The sequence below is a fragment of the Sus scrofa genome, chromosome 4 (assembly GCF_000003025.6).
Source record: "Sus scrofa isolate TJ Tabasco breed Duroc chromosome 4, Sscrofa11.1, whole genome shotgun sequence".
NCBI lineage: Eukaryota > Metazoa > Chordata > Mammalia > Artiodactyla > Suidae > Sus > Sus scrofa.
Genome location: NC_010446.5, coordinates 88,990,810 through 89,011,478, shown reverse-complemented (window position 1 = coordinate 89,011,478; position 20,669 = coordinate 88,990,810). Strand labels below are relative to the sequence as shown.

The following is a 20,669-nucleotide window of genomic DNA, read 5'->3' as shown; positions in this document are numbered from 1 at the left end:
TTCGCCCTCGCACTGCTGCCCGCGGACTGCTGCCCGCGGCTCGCCCTCCCAGCCTTTCCTCCGCTTCTGCCGCCAGCCGCTCTCGCTCCCGTCCAACATCCCGTCCTTGCCGCCAAGCCGGCCGGCCCGCCCGCCTGCACATTCCCTGCCCTCCACACCCACACTGAGGTGGCGGGTCTGCGTGGGGTGCGTGCCCGCGCGCGGCGCTTTCTCGCCTCGGGGCCTTCCCCGCCCACTGGCCACCGCGGCCTGCCTCCGGGGACACGTGCAGCCCAGCCTTCCTGCTCGCCCGCCGGTACGGGGCCCTCCCTGGACGCAGGCCTGGCGCGTGAGTCCCTGCCACGGCCCTGGGATGCCCGGCACCCACCCGCAGACGTCGGGCCCCCGGCCGCCGCCCGCCACCCACCTGCGCGCCACAGCGCACGTTCACGCGCGGGAAGCCGCTGCCCCGGCCGGACCCAACCACCCCCCGGCGCCCTCCCTCACCCGACTGTCCGCCATCCCCCCCGCCCCTCCCCGCCCGCAGTCCGAGTGCCTGCGCCTCACGACCAACGCACCCGAGCCGGACCCCTCCGCAGAGCGCTGGCCGGCCCGAGCGCTTCTTCGGAGCGAGGCTCCGACACCCTTGGCAGACCCGGCAGGTCCATCTCTCACGCTCGCCGTCCCCGCACAGCCCGAGCTCCGATGCCCGCCCGCCCGCTCCACACCAGCCAGAAAGCCGGCCGCCGGAGGGACTCGGCGTCGGGGGCGGGGGGCGGGGTGGGGGTGGGGGGCAGCGGTGGCTGAGGGGAACATAGGCGCTCAGCCGCAGCGGGCGCGCATCGCCTGCCCTGGCTGGGATTCGGGCGCGCGCCAGCCTGCTTCGGCTCGTGGCTGCTTCTGGCGATGCCGACGCTCTTGCGGCGGCCCTGGACGGCAGAGACGGCGCAAAATGGGCCGGGTGGGCCTCCGCCCCGCCGACCCTCCGCCCCTCCGTCCCTGCCTCCAGGCCTCCGGACAGCGCCGCGCCCTGGGGCCCTCCGCGGGGCCCGGAGCCCCTCTTGCAGGCCACAGGCGTCCGCCTTCGGCTCAAAGGGAGCAGGAGCCCGCGGGCGAGCAGGAACCGCTGCCCGGCGGTTGGTGGCCAGCCCCGCTGGGGCAACGTCGGGCGGCAGCGGCCACCGGTGCATGGGTGGTTCAGTGGTAGAATTCTCGCCTGCCACGCGGGAGGCCCGGGTTCGATTCCCGGCCCATGCAACAGCTCGGTCCTCTTTTGGAGCAGAGCCCTCGCTCTCCCGGCACCTCCCGGTCCCACCACAGCTCTTGCTTCCTCACCAGCAGCCCACCGCCCCACCTCCGCCTCCACCCTCGACACACCCCCTGCTCTTGCAAGCAAATCCCACCTTGTCAAGGACCCCGCCCTCGCATTTGTCCCATTGGCCTCTCTCTTTGCTGTTTTAATTTTAAGAAAAGCGTACTGGCTTTGCCATACCCCTTCGCTTCAGGTGTTTGCCAGAGTGACTCATACTCATCTGGCTGGCTGACTGACTCTCTGTCTGTCTGTGTGTCTGTCTGTCTATCCAAAGAGAGAGCGAGAGCGAGAGCGAGTGAAAGAGAGATCTCCATGATAGGTGATGATTGTGTGTGACTCGAGTCCCTCCCCCATGCTATACAGTAAATCCTTGTTGCTTATCGACTTTGGGCATACTCTTTCTTCCTTTTTGTCTATTACTCCCTTGTTCCAATTGGTCCCTCCTCTATTCTTGTGTTTTCCCAATCTTTTTTTGTTTTCTACTCTGTCTTTTTACTTTTTGCACATATTTTTTTGTTTTTAGTGTTTATTTTTTTGGTTCTACATATATTTGTCCTTCTCTCTTCTATATATTTCACCCTTCGTAATTTCCTCTCGTTTCATCCCTTTTGCTACATATTTACAGTCATATGAAAGTTCAGGGAAGAAAACCACCTTGTTCCTTATTCTTTGTGTAGACCTCAGGCTTACTCTGTTCTACTTCAAATGGTGCAGAAGAGTATTTTTCCATATAAGTTTGAAGTATGACTCTCATGGCACTCATTCTGACCAGCATAATGTTTTTCAACACATGTTAAAATATGTTTAATCATGTTAGTTTTTGTATAGTGAGGGTTTTTACTTTTGAATATCACCCATCCCTTGATTCCTGTACTTCTTTCTAAGTATCTTCATTCTCTACTCACCAGGTAGGATTTATCCTCTTTCTTTTACTTAAAGGCTAGGCACTTATGTTGTGTTTTTGTCTTTGGCTTTATAGTTAAGCCTGTTTCATTTCTAGATGATCTGATAGCTTTCTTGCCTGAGCATTACCTTACAGTGGTTTCCTCAAAGTTCCCTATCTATAATCCCCTAACTGTCTGTATAACTATCCTGTTGTTTCCCTATCATTAGTATTTTAACTATATATTGCTGTTTGTTTTTGCCTGTCAGAACAATTAAGGATTTGGTGTTCCTACTGTGGTGCCAGGGAAAAGAAGCCGGCTAGTATCCATGAGGATTCAGGTTTGATCACTAGCTTCGCTCTGTGGGCTGGGGATCGGGCGTTGCCGTGAGCTGTGGTTTAGGTTGCAGATGCAGCTTGGATCCCGAGTTGCTGTGGCTGTGGTGTAGGCTGGCAGCTGTATCTCTGATTCGACCCCTAGCCTGGGAACTTCCATATGCTGTCGTTGTGGCCCTAAAAAGAAAAAAAAGAAAAGAAAAGAAAAAAAATTTAAGGATCAAGTTAGAAGTTCTATATTCTATGGAAAGCAATCAATGGATTGGGGGATTATAGGGACTCTGAAGCAGTGGAACACTTTTTGTGAGGGATTTTGAGCAATTATGAGTTTTATAGAGCCTCGGAAGAGGCAAAGTGGAAACAAAGCACGATTGGCTAGGAGGTTTATGAATTCCCCACAAGGCCAGTAGTTCATATTCTTAGCATACGGCAAATTAGCTAAAGATGAATTGGAAGATTGTGACTGGTGTATGTTAGGTCGCTTGTATTGGTGTTCTTTGTAAGTGCAGACTGACTTAGGTTTAGACATGTGGTGTGGTCTAGGCCCCTGGGCAGTCTCTATTTTAAGGGTCCTGATAGGTAACTTTACCAGTTGTATCCTCCTTTGATCATGCTTTCATTTGTACTGAGAGTATTGATCAAAACTAAAGTATTGACATGACTCTGAGCTACAACTTCTGCTTGATGTTGGAATCAGTTTGGCTCACTGACTGGAATTCATAGATAACAATATTGAGGTCTCAGTCCCATAGTTGGCTTGGAGATCATTTGGCTGGGAGACCATTGGTCTGGTCTCCAACAGCTACACACACCCATTTAAAGCTTTTGAGAAGATGCAGAGCGTTAGGGAGACTATAATGACTATAATGTAATATAATGACTATAAGTAGAATGATTCCCAGCGTTTGGAGGGCACTCCAAAGCCACAGTCCTCATGGCCCCAAACAGCTTAAATATATCAAAGAAAGACCGCATTGAAGGAGACACTTTCTTAAACCAAGTGGCTTTTTAGTGACTTTAGGTAGCTGAGTTTCAACTTTCCCAGAAGCATTAATCGAAGTGCTACAAGTGGTATTGGCTATAGCACAAACACTTCTTGCTCAGCTAAAATATAATCTAAAGCTATTTTAAGAACAACTTTGACCAGAGAATCTAGGGATTTTCGTTGGGCAGCAGTTTTTTGGCAGTTGATTCTGTGATATCTTCAAGAGCTACACCACATCTCACAGCAACGCCAGATCCTTAACCGAATAAAGCCAGGGTTCAAACCCGAAACCTCATGGTTCCTAGTCAGATTCATTTCCACTGCACCACGATGGGAACTCCTTTTTTTTTTTTTCATTTTTAAAAGTTTTTTGAACTATAATTGATTTACATTGTTCTGCTGTAAGAAGCAAATTTTGAATCATGAATGCCTCCTAGTTAATGTAATGTAATGTAATGTAATGTAATGTAATGTAATGTAATGTAATATTTTTTAGGTGCAGCCCAAGTGAGGCCTTGGACAGTTGGAGACATAGTTAGCTCAGACCACAGCTTCCCACCATTTCCCAAATATTCAAACACTGAAGGAGTTCCCATTGTGGCTCAGTGGTAATAAACCCGACTAGCATCCATGAAGACTCAGGTTCAATCCCTGGCTTCGCTCAGTGTGTTTAGGATCTGGTGTTGCTGTGAGCTACAGTGCAGATTGCAGATGTGGCTATGGCATAGGCCAGTGGCTAAAGCTCCAATTTGACTCCTAGCCTGGGAAACTCCATATGCCGTGGGTGCAGCACTAAAAGAGAGAGAGAGAGAGAGACAAAAAAATAAAATAAACATTGAGCTCCTCATGCATGAGGGTACGCTAATCTTCCACAGATAAAGGTGAATAAAGGAAGAGCACAGGTGGCATCACCAAAAGTGTTATTCCCATGGTGAATATTGGAGTGGGAGTGCAGAGTGATCAGGCAAGGCTCAGAATTGGAAAGCTTATAGCCCTGGAGGTCAGATGAGTTATGATTTAAGATGTAAGTCTACTTCTGCAGGCTGCACAGAGGTATAGTTCTGATTTCTCTTTCTATTATTTGTTAACTGGAAGCAGAGAAATTGATTTGCAGGGTCAGGATTAGGAATCTGGGAGTTCCCGTCGTGGTGCAGTGGTTAACGAATCCGACTAGGAACCATGAGGATGCGGGTTCGGTCCCTGCCCTTGCTCAGTGGGTTAACGATCCGGCGTTGCCGTGAGCTGTGGTGTAGGTTGCAGACGCGGCTCGGATCCGGCGTTGCTGTGGCTCTGGTGTAGGCCAGTGGCTACAGCTCCGATTCAACCCCTAGCCTGGGAACCTCCATATGCTGCGGGAGCGGCCCAAGAAATAGTAACAACAACAACAACAACAAAAAAGACAAAAGGATTAGGAATCTGACAAGATAGAGAGGGGATTTAATTTAGTCCAGAGAAACTGAGGTATTATTGGAAATCAGGGAGTGGGAGAAAATAGTTTCAAATGATGCAACTGACAAGGGCTTAATCTCTAAAATATACAAACAACTTATACAACTCAACAGCAAAAAAGACAATAACCCAATTTAAAAATGGGCAAAAAACCTGAACAGACATTTCTCCAAAGAAGGTATACAGGTGGCCAACAAGCACATGAAAAAATACTCAACATCACTGATTATTAGAGAAATGCAAATCAAAAGTATCATGAGGTACCACCTCACACCAGTCAGAATGGCCATCATTAATAAGTCCACAAATAACAAATGCTGGAGAGGGTGTGGAGAAAAGGGAACCCTCCCACACTGTTCGTGGGAATGCAAGTTGGTACAACCACTATGGAAAACAGTATGGTGATACCTTAGAAAACTATACATAGAACTACCATATGACCCAGCAATCCCATTCTTGGGTATATATCTGGATGAAACTTTCCTTGAAAAAGATACATGCACCTGCATGTTCACTGTAGCACTATTCACAATAGCCAAGACTTGGAAACAACCTAAATGTCCATCAACAGATGATTGGCTTAGGAAGATGTGGTATATATACACAATGGAATACTACTCAGCCATAAAAAAGAATGACATAATGCCATTTGCAGCAACATGGATGGAACTAGAGACCCTCATAGAATGAAGTAAATCAGAAGGAGAAAGACAAATACCATATGATATCACTTATAACTGGAATCTAATATACGGCACAAATGAACCTTTCCACAGAAAAGAAACTCATGGACTTGGAGGACAGACTTGTGGTGGCCAAGGGAGAGGGGGAGAGAGTGGGACGGATGGGGTGTTTGGGGTTAATTGATATGGATTATTGCCTTTGGAATAGATAGGCAATGAGATCCTGCTGTAAAGCACTGGGAACTATGTCTAGTCACTTATGATGGAGCATGATAATGTGAGAAATTATGTATGTGTAACTGGGTCACCCTGCTGTACAATAGAAAATTGACAGAACACTGTAAACCAGCTATAATGAAAAAAATAAAAAAATAAAAAGGAAATCAGGGAGAAATTTGTAACAGGCAGAACTATAGGATCACCAGCATCCTAGGCCTAGTGGGGTCTTTGGTGGCAAACCCAATAATCAAATAGGTCTTCCCTTTTGCAAAAGCCCCAGAAATACAGATGATAGCATTATCTGTAAAAGTGACAGGTAGAAAAGAAGAATGATGGAGCAGGTACAAAGGGGAGAAAGTGTTTCATGATGAGAGTGGAAGGGACCAGGATACTTGTTCCATTTTTTAAAATGTTTTTAAATGTTGGAAGAATTCTAGTTCATGATGACAGCAGCTTGTAGTTCTAACAAGCTTGATTTTGAGGTCTCCAGCATTTGTACTGGACCAGATGTCAGGTGGAGTCTTTTTCCGCTGTGAAATATACACACAAGTTTTGACAGCTGGTAATTCGGCAAGTGTCAGTGGTCAAGAATTCTTTCTAGGGTCCTTTCCATGAATCTCTCTTTTGCAAAATCATTAAAGTAAAACAATAACTGTCTGTTAATGACAAAAAGACTTAAAAATGCCCATGGATAAAAATCTGATGACAGTTCATTTGATAAGGAAATGTACTTATTTCTGTGGCATAAAATAATTTAAGATAATTGAACAATAAGCATACTTTTTGAATAGAATAAACTGAATAAAAGAGACAAATTTCTAGCACTGTAAAACAACTTCTTGAATACCTATATTAGTAACATATAGCCATATATATATATATATATATATATATATATATATATATATACATACCCTAAGAAGATTTACAACGGCTTTTTTTTTAATCATCTTTTCTTTTTTTTGTCAGGCCTGTGGCATTCGGAATTTCCTGTGCCAGCAGGGATTGAACCTGTGCCATAGGCAGCAATCACAGCCACAACAATGGCAATGCCAGATCCTTAACCAGCTCAGCCACTAGGGATCTCCTATCATCACTGTTTATTTGACAATGTTAACACATATAATTTAACATACCAAATAGACCTAATTGGCTCAACATCTCTCATTGTACAAACCGAGAGACAAATCCCTTGAGAATTCCAGGGGGTATCTGGGAAATCTCAAAGTTCCTTTGAGGTTAAAAAGATTTCATTTATTGCAGAGGTGCAGGTTTGATCCCTGCCCTGGTGCAGTAGGTTAAAGGATCCAGTGTTGCCACAACTGCGGTGTAGACTGCATTTGCTCTGATTGAATCCTTGGCCTAAGAATTTCTGTAAGCCATGAGTACAGCAAAAAAAAAAAGGACTCCATTTAGAATTTGATTTGGGGAATTTGTGAAGAAGGCAAAAAGTTTGAACATTTGACTAAATAGGATCACAGAACATTATGAAATAATACTGGATTATCTTTCTCTTTTTTCATTTCTTTTTAGGTCCACACCTGCAGCATATGGAGATACCCAGGATAGTGGTTTAATAGGAGCCTACACCACAGCCACAGCAAGCAGGGGGGCCAGGGATTGAACCTTCAACCTCATGGTTTCTAGTCAGATTTGTTTCCACTGCACCACAATGGGAATTCCTCTTTCCCTCCCTTCCTCCCTTCCTTCTTTTCTCTCTGTCTCTCTCCCTCTCCCTCTCCCTCGCTCTCTCTCTCTCCCCCTCCCTCTCTTCCCTCCTTTCTTTCTTTCTGACTGCACTCATACATGTGGAAGTTCCTGAGCCAGGGAATCAAACCCATGCCACTGCAGTATTCTTAACCTGTTGCACCACAAGAGAACTCCTTTAATTATCTATTTAACTAGAGTGACAATAAATGATTTTAAAGGCAGATGCAAAAGACTATATTGTGTATAAATCTTTGCTCTTTTAATATTGGGAAGACTGGGTTTTCTTAAGTAATTAAAGAGCTGATAAATAACAACATAAAACACAAGAAATTATTTTAGTAAAACTCAAAATCTTTGCTGTCCAAGTAGACTGCCCAAAGAGTAAAAAAATTAAAAAGAAATGTTCACACACTCTTATCAAGAGCAAACTGACAGTTCAATAAGACTTTCTTCTTTTTTTTTTTAACAGAAAACCAAAGTCTAATTTTGCATGGGTCTATTTTTGATATTAACATTTTAAAAAACTTAAATAAACCTGTTCCAACCTTACCCACACCTTCCAGCTTAACTGCACTTAAAATTCCTTTCACCAAAATACTTTTCCACAAACTTTTTACAACTGTTTTACCTCCATTCAAGTTTTTCCCTAATTTTTTCTCTTTCTAATTCTGGAACTATCATTTTACTTTAGGACAAAATTACTCTTTTTTCCTTAACAAAAACACATCTCCATACCTTGCATAGAGATATTTTTGATATTATTTCTAGTAGTTTTAATTACATGTATTTATTATAACTTTTACCCTCAGAATCCCTTAATTCCTGGTGAAAATTAAAAAGTGAGAAACTGTGGACTGTCTGTAGCACTAGCATCTTGTGGACTGGCAAATATATAAATACATTTTAGAATTTCTAGAAGTATATTCCTCCTCATAGTAAAACTTTTCAGTGTGGCAGAAACCATGTTTACTAAGAGACTGAAATATCTTTAGCTCCTCTGTAAAGGGAAGCCAAAAGCAGATAAACCCATGTTCAGCAATTAATGTTTCAGTATTTTATCTTACTTGCAAATGATAAAAATATTCAATGAATATCTATCATTTATTTTAGTATGACGTTAAGGTTTTGGAGTTCCCATTGTGGCTCAGCAGTAACAAACTCGACTTGTATCCAAGAAGACTTGGGTTTGATCCCTGGCCTTGCTCAGTGGGTTAAGGATCCAGTGTTGCCCTGAGCTGTGGTGTAGGTAGCAGATGAGGCTTGGATCTGGCATTGTTGTGGCTGTGGCGTAGGCTAGCAGCTACAGCTCTGATTCAACCCCTAGCCTGGGAATTTCCATATACCGCTGGCGTAGCCCTGAAAAAAGACCAAACAAACAAAACAATCCCCCCCAAAAGAAAACCCCACAAAACTTAAGATTTTAAGTTACCAAAAACATTTTGGAAACTTTGGAAACTTTTTTTCTTTTTAGGGCCATACCTGCGGCATATGGAAGTTCCCAGGCCAGGGGTCGAATGGGGGCTGCAGCTGGGGCCTATGCCACAGCCATGGCAACACTAGATCTGAGCTGCTTTGCAATGCGGGATCCTTAACCCACTGAGCTAGGCCAGGGATTGAACCCAAACCCACATCCTCAAAGAGACAACATTGGGTCCTTAACCCACTGAGCCACAATGAGAACTCCTAGAAACTATTTTTAAGTAGATGTATCATAAAGCATAATTGTTTTTAAAAAGTTTACTTATAAACTTGTACCATATCTAATTTATTCTTAACGATTATGTTTAGGTTGCTTATAAAAATTTAATGAGGAGTTCCCGTCGTGTTGCAGTGGTTAACGAATCCGACTAGGAACCACAAGGTTTCGGGTTTGATCCCTGGCCTTGCTTAGTGGGTTAAGGATCCGGCATTGCCGTGAACTGTGGTGTAGGTTGCAGACGTGGCTCGGATCCTGTGTTGCTGTGGCTCTGGCATAGGCCAAAGGCTACAGCTCCGATTAGACCCCTAGCCTGGGAACCTCCATATGCCTCGGGAGCGGCCCTAGAAAAGGCAAAAAGACATAAATAAATAAATAAAAATTTAATGAGACATTAAACGGCTAAGCTTCATCTTAAGTTATCTTTCTTGCTGACAAATTCTGTAACAGAGATAACATGAACTTATTTGACTTTTAGTAAATGCAGGTAGAATAAAAGTGTTCCTGACCAAAACTTGGGTCCACTAGCTTGTGTTCAACAAAGCCAATCTACTGATACTGGGCTGTGGTGAAGGAAAGTTCATCATTTGTTGCACAGTGCCAAGCAAGGAGTTTAGGATAGCTAGTGCTCAAAAACCTCAAACTCCTCAACGGGTTTCAGCAAAGCATTTTTAAAGGCAAAGTAAGGGCAGGGTATCCCAGGATATGTGAACAGCTCATGCACAATTCTCTGATTGGAGGTGGTGAAGTAATGGCAATGTTGCAGGGCTAACACTATGAGTCCTGAAGTGCCAGTAGGTCTGGAAGCTACTGCTCAGGATCATGTAGTTAATTTCTCCCACTTGGTGGTGGTTTTAGCATCTGCAAAACAAATCGGGAAATGGGCATCAGATATTGTTATCTAAGGATTTTAGACAGGAGCTAAAGCAAAGGATATGAGGAAGGGGTCTGTCCCAAAAAGGCCCCATTGGGTCCTGTTCAGTTACAAAGTATCATATTTAATGCTGATAACTATAAAGACATGGCTGTTTTGATTAAACTGACAAACTAAACCAGCTTTTATTTACAAAAGGTTCTCCTAGATCATGTGAACTTGAAAAATATTTGAGTTAATTTCCTTATTTCTGAGAGTATACTAGACTTATATAATTGCTTAGTTTTCTTTCAGCCAATTAAATAGAGCTCTTTTACAAATTTATTTTGGCAACATGAACCAGAGTTGGAAACAAATCACATATTTATAACATGTGTATATAGACAAACATATGTAGAGACACAGAAATCTTATAGATCCCCTTAAAAAATTTTAGTCACACTATGATAATGCAAAACTCACTAGTTTATGGGAGTTCGCAGGGGAAGTGAATCCGACTAGGAACCGTGAGGTTTTGGGTTTGATCCCTGGCCTTGCTCAGCGGGTTAAGGATCCAGCACTACTGAGAGCTCTGGTGCAGGTCACAGACATGGCTTAGATGTCTTGGATCCATGCTTGGATCTGGCGTTGCTGTAGTTGTGGTGTAGGCCGACAGCCATAGCTCCGATTGGACCGCCAGCCTGGGATACTAATCGGGTTCATTACTGCTGAGCCACAATGGGAACTCCATTGTCTTCGATTTGCTTCTTTATGTCAAGAGAAACTCTTCAATTGAGTTAGAAATTAAAAGAGGAGTTCCTGTCTTGGCTCAGTAGTAACGAATCTGACTATCATCCATGTGGACACAGGTTCGATCCCTGGTCTTGCTCAGTGGGTTAAGGATCCAGCCTTTCTGTGAGCTGTGGTGTAGGTCACAGATGTGGCTCAGATCTTGTGTTGCTGTGGCATAGCCCAGCAGCTACAGCTCTGATTCCCTAGCCTGGGAACTTCCATATGCCAAGAGTGTAGCCCTAAAAAGACCAAAAAAATAAAAATAAAATAAAATAAAATAATCCTGTAAGAGTTACTCTGTGGCTCAGAGGGTTAAGGACCTGGTGTTGTCACTGCTATGGTGTGGTTTGGATCCCTGGCCTGAGAACTTCCACATGGCACAGGTATGGCCAGAAAGAAAAAAAAAAAAAAAGAATCCTAAAGAATCCTATAAATCACTGTATTTCAATAAAAATAAACCAATAAGTAAAATACGGATTTACTCAACTTAAAAAAAAATCCATGGGAATTACCTGGTGGCATAGTGGGTTAAGGGCCCAGTATTGTTGCTGCTGGGGCTCAGGTCTCTGCTGTGGCATAGTTTGGATGCATGCTGCGAGTGGGGCCAATAAATAAATAAATAAATAAAATCTTATGTTCTATATTTATCGCTGTTTGTTTTGGGAACGTTTTTCTGTCCTCTGGGTACCTAGAGCCATTTAGCTTAGGGAGAAGGCCTTAAAAACTAGAGAGCAAAACATACTAGCACTCCCAAGATCCAGAGCCACTCACTAAAGTTGCCAGGAGAAAGATAATTCCTATAAGAGCTGTCAAGTCAGTAGGACCCCAGCTATAAATGGGGTGCAACCTTGTTTTGTGCTTGTCTTTCTATCAATAACCAGTGTGGTTGTTGGACCAGTTCTTTTACTTCTTATCATTGCAAGGTGCCCTTGAGCAATAACTACTAGGAAACTGAAAAAAATAGAGACGTATTACTTGCCAAGACCTGGAAATTGCATAGCACACTTTGGGTAACACAGTGAGACTGAAACCCCACGACTCAGATTGGGACTTAAAGCTAGGGGCTGGAACCAGAACCTAGACAAAGCTCACACTGGGACTTGAACTCATTGTCTTTTAATTAAAATTATACACTTAGTCTCAGGACTTACTGAAGTTCAAGTTCTTTACATCTAAGTGCAGAAGGCATTTTTAGTGAGAGGGAAGGGATAAGTAAAAGTAGATTTATTGATAAGAGTGTGGGCCATCTCAGAAGGCGAGAGCAGCCTGGAAGATATACATTCCATAGACAGAACATAGTCCATCCATCCCAAAATGTGAGAGAGCAGCCTGGAAATGTAGTGTGGTTTAGTTTTATAGGCTGGGTAATTTCATATGCTAACAGGTGGGAGGATTATTCCAACTATTCAGAAAGGGGGTGAAGATTTCTTTTTTTTTTTTTTTTAATTAATTAATTTTTTTTTTTTTTTTTTTGTCTTTTTGTTGTTGTTGTTGCTATTTCTTGGGCCGCTCCCGCGGCATATGGAGGTTCCCAGGCTAGGGGTTGAATCAGAGCTGTAGCCACTGGCCTACACCAGAGCCACAGCAACGCCGGATCCGAGCCGCGTCTGCAACCTACACCACAGCTCACGGCAACGCCGGATCGTTAACCCACTGAGCAAGGCCAGGGACTGAACCCGCAACCTCATGGTTCCTAGTCGGATTCGTTAACCACTGCGCCACGACGGGAACTCCCTTTTTTTTTTTTTTTTTTTTTTTTTTTTTTTTTGTCTTTTGAAGATTTCTAAGAACTGAGCCACCGCACACTTTTTGCCCGTTTATGGTAGGCCTCAGAACTGTCATGGTACCTGTGGGCATGTCGTTTAGCTGCTAATGCCTTACAATGATCATAGAATGAGGCTCAAGGTCCACTGGAAGACAAACCTTCAGTGATCTTGGGCCTAATGGGTTCGAACCAGTTTTTGTTGTATACTCAATTGGCGAGACCAGCTCGAGCGAGCCGAAGGGCGGCCCCGCAAAGCTTAAGAAATGTTAAACGGAGAGTTCCTGTGGTGGCTCAGTGGTTAGCAAATCCGACTGGGAACCATGAGGTTGCGGTTTCGATCCCTGCCCTTGCTCAGTGGGTTAAGGATCCGGCATTGCCGTGAGCTGTAGTTGCAGACGTGGCTCGGATCCTGCGTTGCTGTAGCTCTGGCTAGGCCGGCGGCTACGGCTCCGATTCAATCCACATGCCACAGGAGCAGCCCAAGGAATGGCAAAAAGACCAAAAAAAAAAAAAAAAAAAAAAAAAAGTTAAATGGCAACAATGAAAGACAGAGTAAAGTTTAAAGATGGGACCAGGGAACTCAAGACCTCATGGATCAAGACCCTCAAATGTCATGTTGATGCCTCATAGTCTTTATTGTGCTCTCAGGAATGTAAAAAATGTGAGAAAATAGAAACCCCAAGGCCCTCTGCCTCCAGTCACTTTGTATTTTAACTCTGACCTTTACTCTTACACTCTATATGTAAAGGGCATCCATAAGGCTGGAGTCAGCTATCTATCCATGCATATCATCTGGAGGAACAACCAGTGCTTGCTTGAGCAGTTTTCTGACTTGAGCTGACCCAATTTTCCAAGGTCAACACCTTGTCCTCTCAGCTAATGCTGAGCCAAGCCAAGTTCCCTCTAGCCCCTTATTTATAGTTACTTATAGCTAAATTCCACATCAGCATGAATAAGCACTTTTCCAACTTATAGTTTCCTTAGGGCTTAGAAAATACATCAGGAAGATGTCTCTCCACACTCAATGGCTATGTAATTTTTAAAAAGTTATGCCCTGGAGTTCCTGTTGTGGCTCAGTGGTTAACAAATCTGACTAGGAACCATGAGGTTGCGAGTTCTATCCCTGGCCTTGCTCAGTGGGTTAAGGATCTGGCTTTACCGTGAGCTGTGGTGTAGGCTGCAGACTCGTCTTGGATCCTGTGTTGCTGTGGCTCTGGTGTAGGCCGGCAACTGTAGCTCCTATTGAACCCCTAGCCTTGGAACCTCCATATGCCGAGGGAGCGGCCCTAGAAAAGGCAAAAAGACAGAAAAAAAAAAAAAAAAAAAAAAAGGCCCTGCCTGCTTCCCTCCTGTTTCAAGGTCATAGGGAGTCAGAGAGTGCACATGGGCATGGGTTCTGCTTTTACTAGGGTTGAGGGTGGGTGCCTGGGGTTTTGGGTGGGAGCTCACTCTTTGGGGTGAATTTAAAACATAAGAGGAATATAAAACACAGGATGAGAAAAAACCAACAACAAAAACCCCATGTATCCCAATGGGTCATTTATTGAAATCCATGAAGATCTCTAAAACTAAGAATCCTCAGTGGGTGAGGAGGCCATAGAACGTGGGCTGGCTCTTTATCTACTCGTGTGGTTGGTACTGTGTCTAACTGAGATAGCCTTCTTTGAAGGGGCTGCCTTTTGAATGGATGTCTTGGCAATCAAAAGCTTAAGTCAGGCACTTATATTCCAAAATTGAAAATACTGTCAGAGCTTACACTACAAACACATTTCTGCCTGGCCACATTTTTTGGCCCCCAACTGTTACTCGGAAATTGGGTTCACTTCCTGGTGAGTGTCAAGCCAAAACGAAACTGATGGCATGAATGACTTGAACCTAGCCAGAACCCAGATTGGGACTTGAATCCAGCCAAAACCCAGATTGGAGCTTGAATCCATGGATTTTGAATTAGAATAATTCACCTGGTGTCTGGACTTACTGATGTTCAGGTTCTTTGTGTTTCAGCACAGAAGGAATTCAGTAAGAGAAAAAGTGATAGGCAAGAAACAGATTTATTAAGGTAGGATGCTTGTGAGAGAGGCAAATGAGCAGGCAAGGAGGCTCTGCCCTGAGGATTAGGTGGGGTACAGTTTTTATAATCCAAGAGGAGTGGGGCTGAGAAAAGACCACCTCTTCCTCTTTCTCATAGTAGCTCATCCTAGATATCAGGTAATAAGGTATAAGGTCAAACTAGGGCTGCCATGGCACTTATTAAAATCAGCAGAAGGGTGGTCCTTAAACTCCTGCCCTTGGTCTGAACCTCAATGCAGGCCTCACTCCATCCTGACACATTCTGATGGCTTTCTTATAACAGTGATGTCTCAAAGTTCCCTAGGTTTCCCTATCTATGGTCCCTTACTGGGACTTCCACAACTACCTGTCTAACTATTCTATTACGTCCCCATCAAAAAGACACAACCAAATCAAAGCAAGGGAGAAGAAAGAATTTATTTTTACTTGCTACAAGTACGGAGAACATCAGTGATATTTCCCCATGCACCAGGCATTTTGCTAACATACAAATTCTCTTTTAATTAAAAAAAAAAATATATATATATATATATATTAAAAAAAAATATATATATATATATATATATATATATATATATATATATATATATATATATATTTTCAGCTGCAACCATGGCATAGGGAAGTTCCAGGGCCAGGGATCAAATCCAAACCTCAGCTGTGATCTATACCACAGCTGCAGCAATGTGAGGTGCTTAACCCACTACGCCACAATGGGATCTGCTCAAAAATCTTAAGTACGGTGGTTCTAACCAGGGGCAACGTTGCTCCCAAGGGAACATTTGCTGATGTCTAGAGGCATTTTTATTTTCTACAACTAGGAGGTGCCCCTGGCATCTAGTACAGAGGTCAGAGATACTGTAAAAGATCCTACAATGTACAGAACAGATCCTCACAAGCATTAATTGGCCCAAAATGTCAATAGTACTGAGGTTGAGAAATCCTTGAAGAATAGGCATGATAATCTTCATGCCTCCTAGAACAACAAAGTTGGGAAGTTTTAAGCTAAGGAGACATGCATATTCATGAAGGGGCTTGAGCAGATAGAATTGGGGCAAATGTCAACTGAGTCCAAGCTTTAGTTGATAGAAGTCCTAAGAGAAAATGTCATCTTTCCCCCCTCCACCTGAGTGGGGGCCTTAGTTTCTGCAGAACTCAAAGACATATTATTGTTAGGATTTGGCTTTATCACTGCACTATTGTTTGACTGCCTTTCCTTTGTTCCTGCATTCTCTTATTTCCCTTGAGGTCATTAATTACTTTGACTTATGAAAGGGCAAGCATTGTAGTCAGGCTTAGATCACAAAATGGCTTAGGCCAAAATGGCTTTTCTTTTGTCAAGAAAGCTATTCCTGGTCCTCTTTCTCCTGGGTTAACTTATCTGCTTAACACAGCCTGATATTGGCCAAGTCAAGTTTTCAACACAAACAAAAAGGCAGTATCTTTCCCTGGAAGAGAAAGGATTGACAACCAATGGCTACCCCAAAACCAAATTCACAAAAGTCTGAATTTGGAAAGGAAAGAAAAACAAAAAATTTTATATTCTTCTCTTGACTAAGCACTTCAGAGAGCTGGAAAATCTGACTTTGGTAAGAATTCTCACCCTTCAGCAGCTTCTGCCAATTTATCCAGAATTCCTTCCGGAGACTCTGGAGCAAGAGAGGGCTAGAGTGTAGTTATGGTATCTGTCAGACTTTGGTAAGGTTTTCCAGTAATTTTAGTTTGCCTTTGGCTGTTTAGGGGAATAACTGGTAGCAGTTTATCAGAGGGTCTCATTTGGTAGCCTTCCTTGGAGGGTGGATATGAGATGTCTGTAAGGCCACTAACTGGTAGAGTTTTGTTTGCAGTCTTACAATCTCTTCAGAGTGGAAAGGCAATTCAGATAGAGACTGTGGGAACTAGTAAGGGAGGAGCCAAGGGAGTAGTAGGTGCCATGTCAGTCTTACAGTCTTTTGTTTTATGTACCTCATGTGTCTTTAATTTTTCATTACCCTTTTGCTGTTGGAGACCACTGAACTGCTGAACTCTGCAGAAGGCAAATATCTGCTGAGGCAGAGTTCTAAAGTACAAGGTCTCCTTCAAAGACAATACAAGGAAGTTATGCATAAATCATGCTATTCTATAAGCAGCTGCACTATGCCCTAGAGGTATGCACCAGTGTTAACCGTTTCCTTTGTTATTCACTAAGAGGTAGTTTTGTCATTGCCTATGCCTGTTCCTGCTCACTAATCTACATATGGCACCTTCCTTAATAAAAGTCAGGTGGGCTAAAGCCCAGCACCTTTGTTTTACGAAACAGAGTTCCTCCAGTTCCCCCACTTTCTAAACGTTTAAGAGTCTTGTGTGTTTTGTTATACCACGTCATTCCTCTTCCAGGATTCCCCTTTGCCCTGCAGTGCTGGTAGTGGCATTTTTTTGCCCTGAATCCGTCAATAAAGTTATTTGGGAATCTCTACCACTAAAAAAAAAAAAAAAAAAAAACTGAAACAATTACAATAATATCAAAGATCACTGATCACAGATCACCTTAACAAACATTATAATAAAGAAAAAATTGGAGGGGGTGGGGGGATGTGCTTGGGTTATGGGATGGAAATCCAGTGAAATTGGATTGTTATGATCATCATATAACTACAGATGTGATAAATTCATTTGGGTAATAAAAAATAAATAAATAATTAAAAAAACCAAAAAACAAAAAACACCATTGCAGGTGCAGTAACCAGCTTCTGTTAGGTATTTGTCAAATGTGCTTTTCCTTGGGCTTATTTTTTTGGACTTGACACTTCCTCACAATGTCATGGCAATTAAAACATCGGCCATGGAGTTCCCGACATGGCGCAGTGGTTAACGAATCTGACTAGGAACCATGAGGTTGCGGGTTTGATCCCTGCCCTTGCTCAGTGGGTTAAGGATCCGGTGTTGCCGTGAGCTGTGGTATAGGAGGATCCGGCGTTGCCGTGAGCTGTGGTGTAGGTCACAGACGTGGCTCGGATCTGGCATTGCTGTGGCTCTGGTGTAGGCTGGCAGCTACAGCTCCGATGAGACCCCTAGCCTGGGAACCTCCATATGCCGTGGGAGTGGCCCAAGAAATGGCAAAAAGACCAAAAAAAAAAAAAAAAAATCGGCCTTTCACACAGGGGAAAAAAAAAAACCAACAATTGGAAATATTGTGACAATAACCAAAACTTGACACACAGACATAAAGCAAGCAAATGCAGTTTGAAAAATGGTGCTGGTAGGATTCTTCACGTGGAGTTGCCACAAGCTTCAATTTCTTTAAAAAAAAAAAAAATTTGTGGAGTGCAATGATACGGCCACTGCGGTTGCAGCTGCGGTTGCAGCAGCCCTGTGGCAGCAGTGTATCAGCTCCAGCAACCCTGTGGCCTCAATGTATCAGCTCCAGCAGCAGTCCTGAGGCCACAGTGTATCATCTCCAGCAGCAGCTCTGTGGCTGTAGTGTATCAGCTCCAGCAACAGCCCTGTGGCCACAGTGTATCAGCTCCAGCAGCTCTTTTAGAGTTGGAGAACTCAGGTTTATTAAGCCAGTGGGCTCAGAGGAAATCGCTCTCTGGAGTCTGAGCCCCGAGGAAGGTTTCACAAGGTTTTATGGCCTAGTTCTTCTGGGTCCATGCTTGGCTGGAGGAACTGGAATGGGGACAGCCAAGGTAGTAGATGCAGAAGCAAGTTTATAGAAGCAGATGTGTGTGTAGGGGTGCTTAGAGGTAGTTGTCTGGATTTATAATGTTTAGTCATTATGGCCAGGGTGTCTCCTTTCTACCTTTTTATTGGGTCATTTTCTCCTACATAATCGATTGAGAAATGCCTGATCTAGCAAATGCCCAAACTTAAATAATTTAGCAACAAGTCAGATGTGGAGTTTTATCGTGACTCAGTAGTAACATACCTGAGTATCTATGAGGATGTGGATTTGATCCCTGGCCTTGCTCAGTGGGTTAAGGATCCCCTGTGCCCTGAGCTGTGGCATAGGTCACAGGTGTTGATCTGGCGTGGCTGCGGTGTAGGACAGCAGCTACAGCTCCAATTCAGCATTTAGCCTGGGAACTTTCGTAGGCCTCGAGTGTGGCTTTTTTTTTTTTTTTTTTTTTCTTTTTTCCTTTTTTGGCCATGCCTGCAGCATATGGATTGGAAGTTCCTAGGGCCAGAAATCAAATCCCAGCCTGAGCTGCAACCTACACCACAACTGCAGCAACACGGGGTCCTTAATCTGTGGGATCCTTAATCCACTGTGTAGGGCCAGGGATCAAACTGGTACCACCAAAGAGACAAGCCAGATCTTTAACCCACAGCAAGAACTCCAAGTTAGAGATCCTTTATTCAAGGGAAAACAGGCCATGGATTGGGTATGAACAGTTCCTCACAAGCAGGGTAGAGCCCTTCCCCAGGGATTTGGAATAGAGTGAGTTTTATGGAGATTCAGAAGAGGCAATTCAGAAACAGGACATGATTGGCCAGGAAGTTAGGAGTTTCCTTAAAAGGCTAGCAGGTTGTAGTTTCCAGGGTTAAGTAAGCTGGCTAAAGCTGAGCTGGATGATTATGACTGGTGCATGTTACTTAAGTTTATGTTTGTAATTTATCTAAACTTGGCTGGGCCAGCCCCTGCTTTACAGGTCTTGATATGTAAATTAACTTTATCAATTTCTAATGCTATTTTAAAGTGTTGATGTCAATTCTTTGGAGTCTTGTCACTGATAAAGAAATGTTTTCATCTAAAAATCAGGTAAGGGCTGCAGGTAGATTGGGGGCAGGGGTGGATACTATGGAGCCAGTAGTAAAATTCTTGGACAAGAGGGTGGGGCTGTTGAGGTTTCTGAAGACCACAGAGTGTGAGAATTGGTTTTACGACACGATTTCCTTAAGTATTACAGTTTGATTCCTAAGAAGACATTTGAGGAAGAGGTCTGAGGTAAGGCCCCAAGAGAGATCCCAGACTATGTCATGTGCTAGGGATGTTGAAGGTGGACAAATGATAGTGAAGATGGTGACAGAAAGCAAAAAAGGGAAATTAGCATGACTGGATACCCACAAGGCACCAGGCAATTTGCTAGCACACAAATTCTCTTTTAATTTTCAAAAATCTTTTTTTTTTTTTTTTTTTTTTCCGGCTGCACATACGGCATAGGGATCCCAGGCTGGGGATCAAATACAGGCTGCAGCTGTGACCTATGCCACAGCTGTGGCGAAGTCAGATCCTTAACTCACTGAGCTACAGCAGAAACTCCTTAAAAATCTTGAGTGCTGTGGATTTCAACCAGGGGCAATGTTGCCCCAAGAGTACATTTGCCAATGTCTAGAGGCGTTTTTATTTTCATGACTAGGAGGTGTCCCTGGTGTCTGGTGTGTAGAGGTCAGAGATGCTGCAAAACATCCTACAGGTACAAAACAGGTCCTCACAAGAATTAATTGGCCCAAAATATCAAGAGTACTGAGGCTGCGAAATCCTGCTTGAAGGATAGGCATAATATTCTTCACTTTTTTTGGTCTTTTAAAAAATTGAAGTAGAGTTGATTTGCAATGCAGTGGGTATGATAATCTTCATTTATACAGATTAGGAATCTGTAGTTCTGAGAAGATGCCTGTCATTCAAAATTAGGCATATACAGTTCCAAAGTTCTGCTCTTTCATCATGCCATAGAGATAAGAACAGTGATGGGAATGAGGGTGGGAAAGATAAAGAACCAGAGCACAAATTATTATTCAAAAGATATCTGTCAGAGGAATGAGTGAAAGAATGGATGAAAGGGGAATAAGAAGGTGAGTGGGATCATCCCACTGCCACCCAGACATATTCTTTGTCCTTGTTCCACAATCCAAAACAGAGTCAGGATTATGATAATAAAGAAAATCAAATGATGATGGTGGTTGGTCTCAAGCCGCCAAGCTCAGCCTCCAGAGGAATCTGATGCAGGTGTCTAG

The 20,669-nt window shown here is 43.6% G+C and overlaps 1 non-coding gene across 1 annotated transcript; it reads left to right on the top strand.

Moving 5' to 3' along the window:
- Positions 1,166 to 1,236, top strand: TRNAG-GCC. Its single transcript has one exon. It is a non-coding gene; the product is annotated as a tRNA-Gly (tRNA).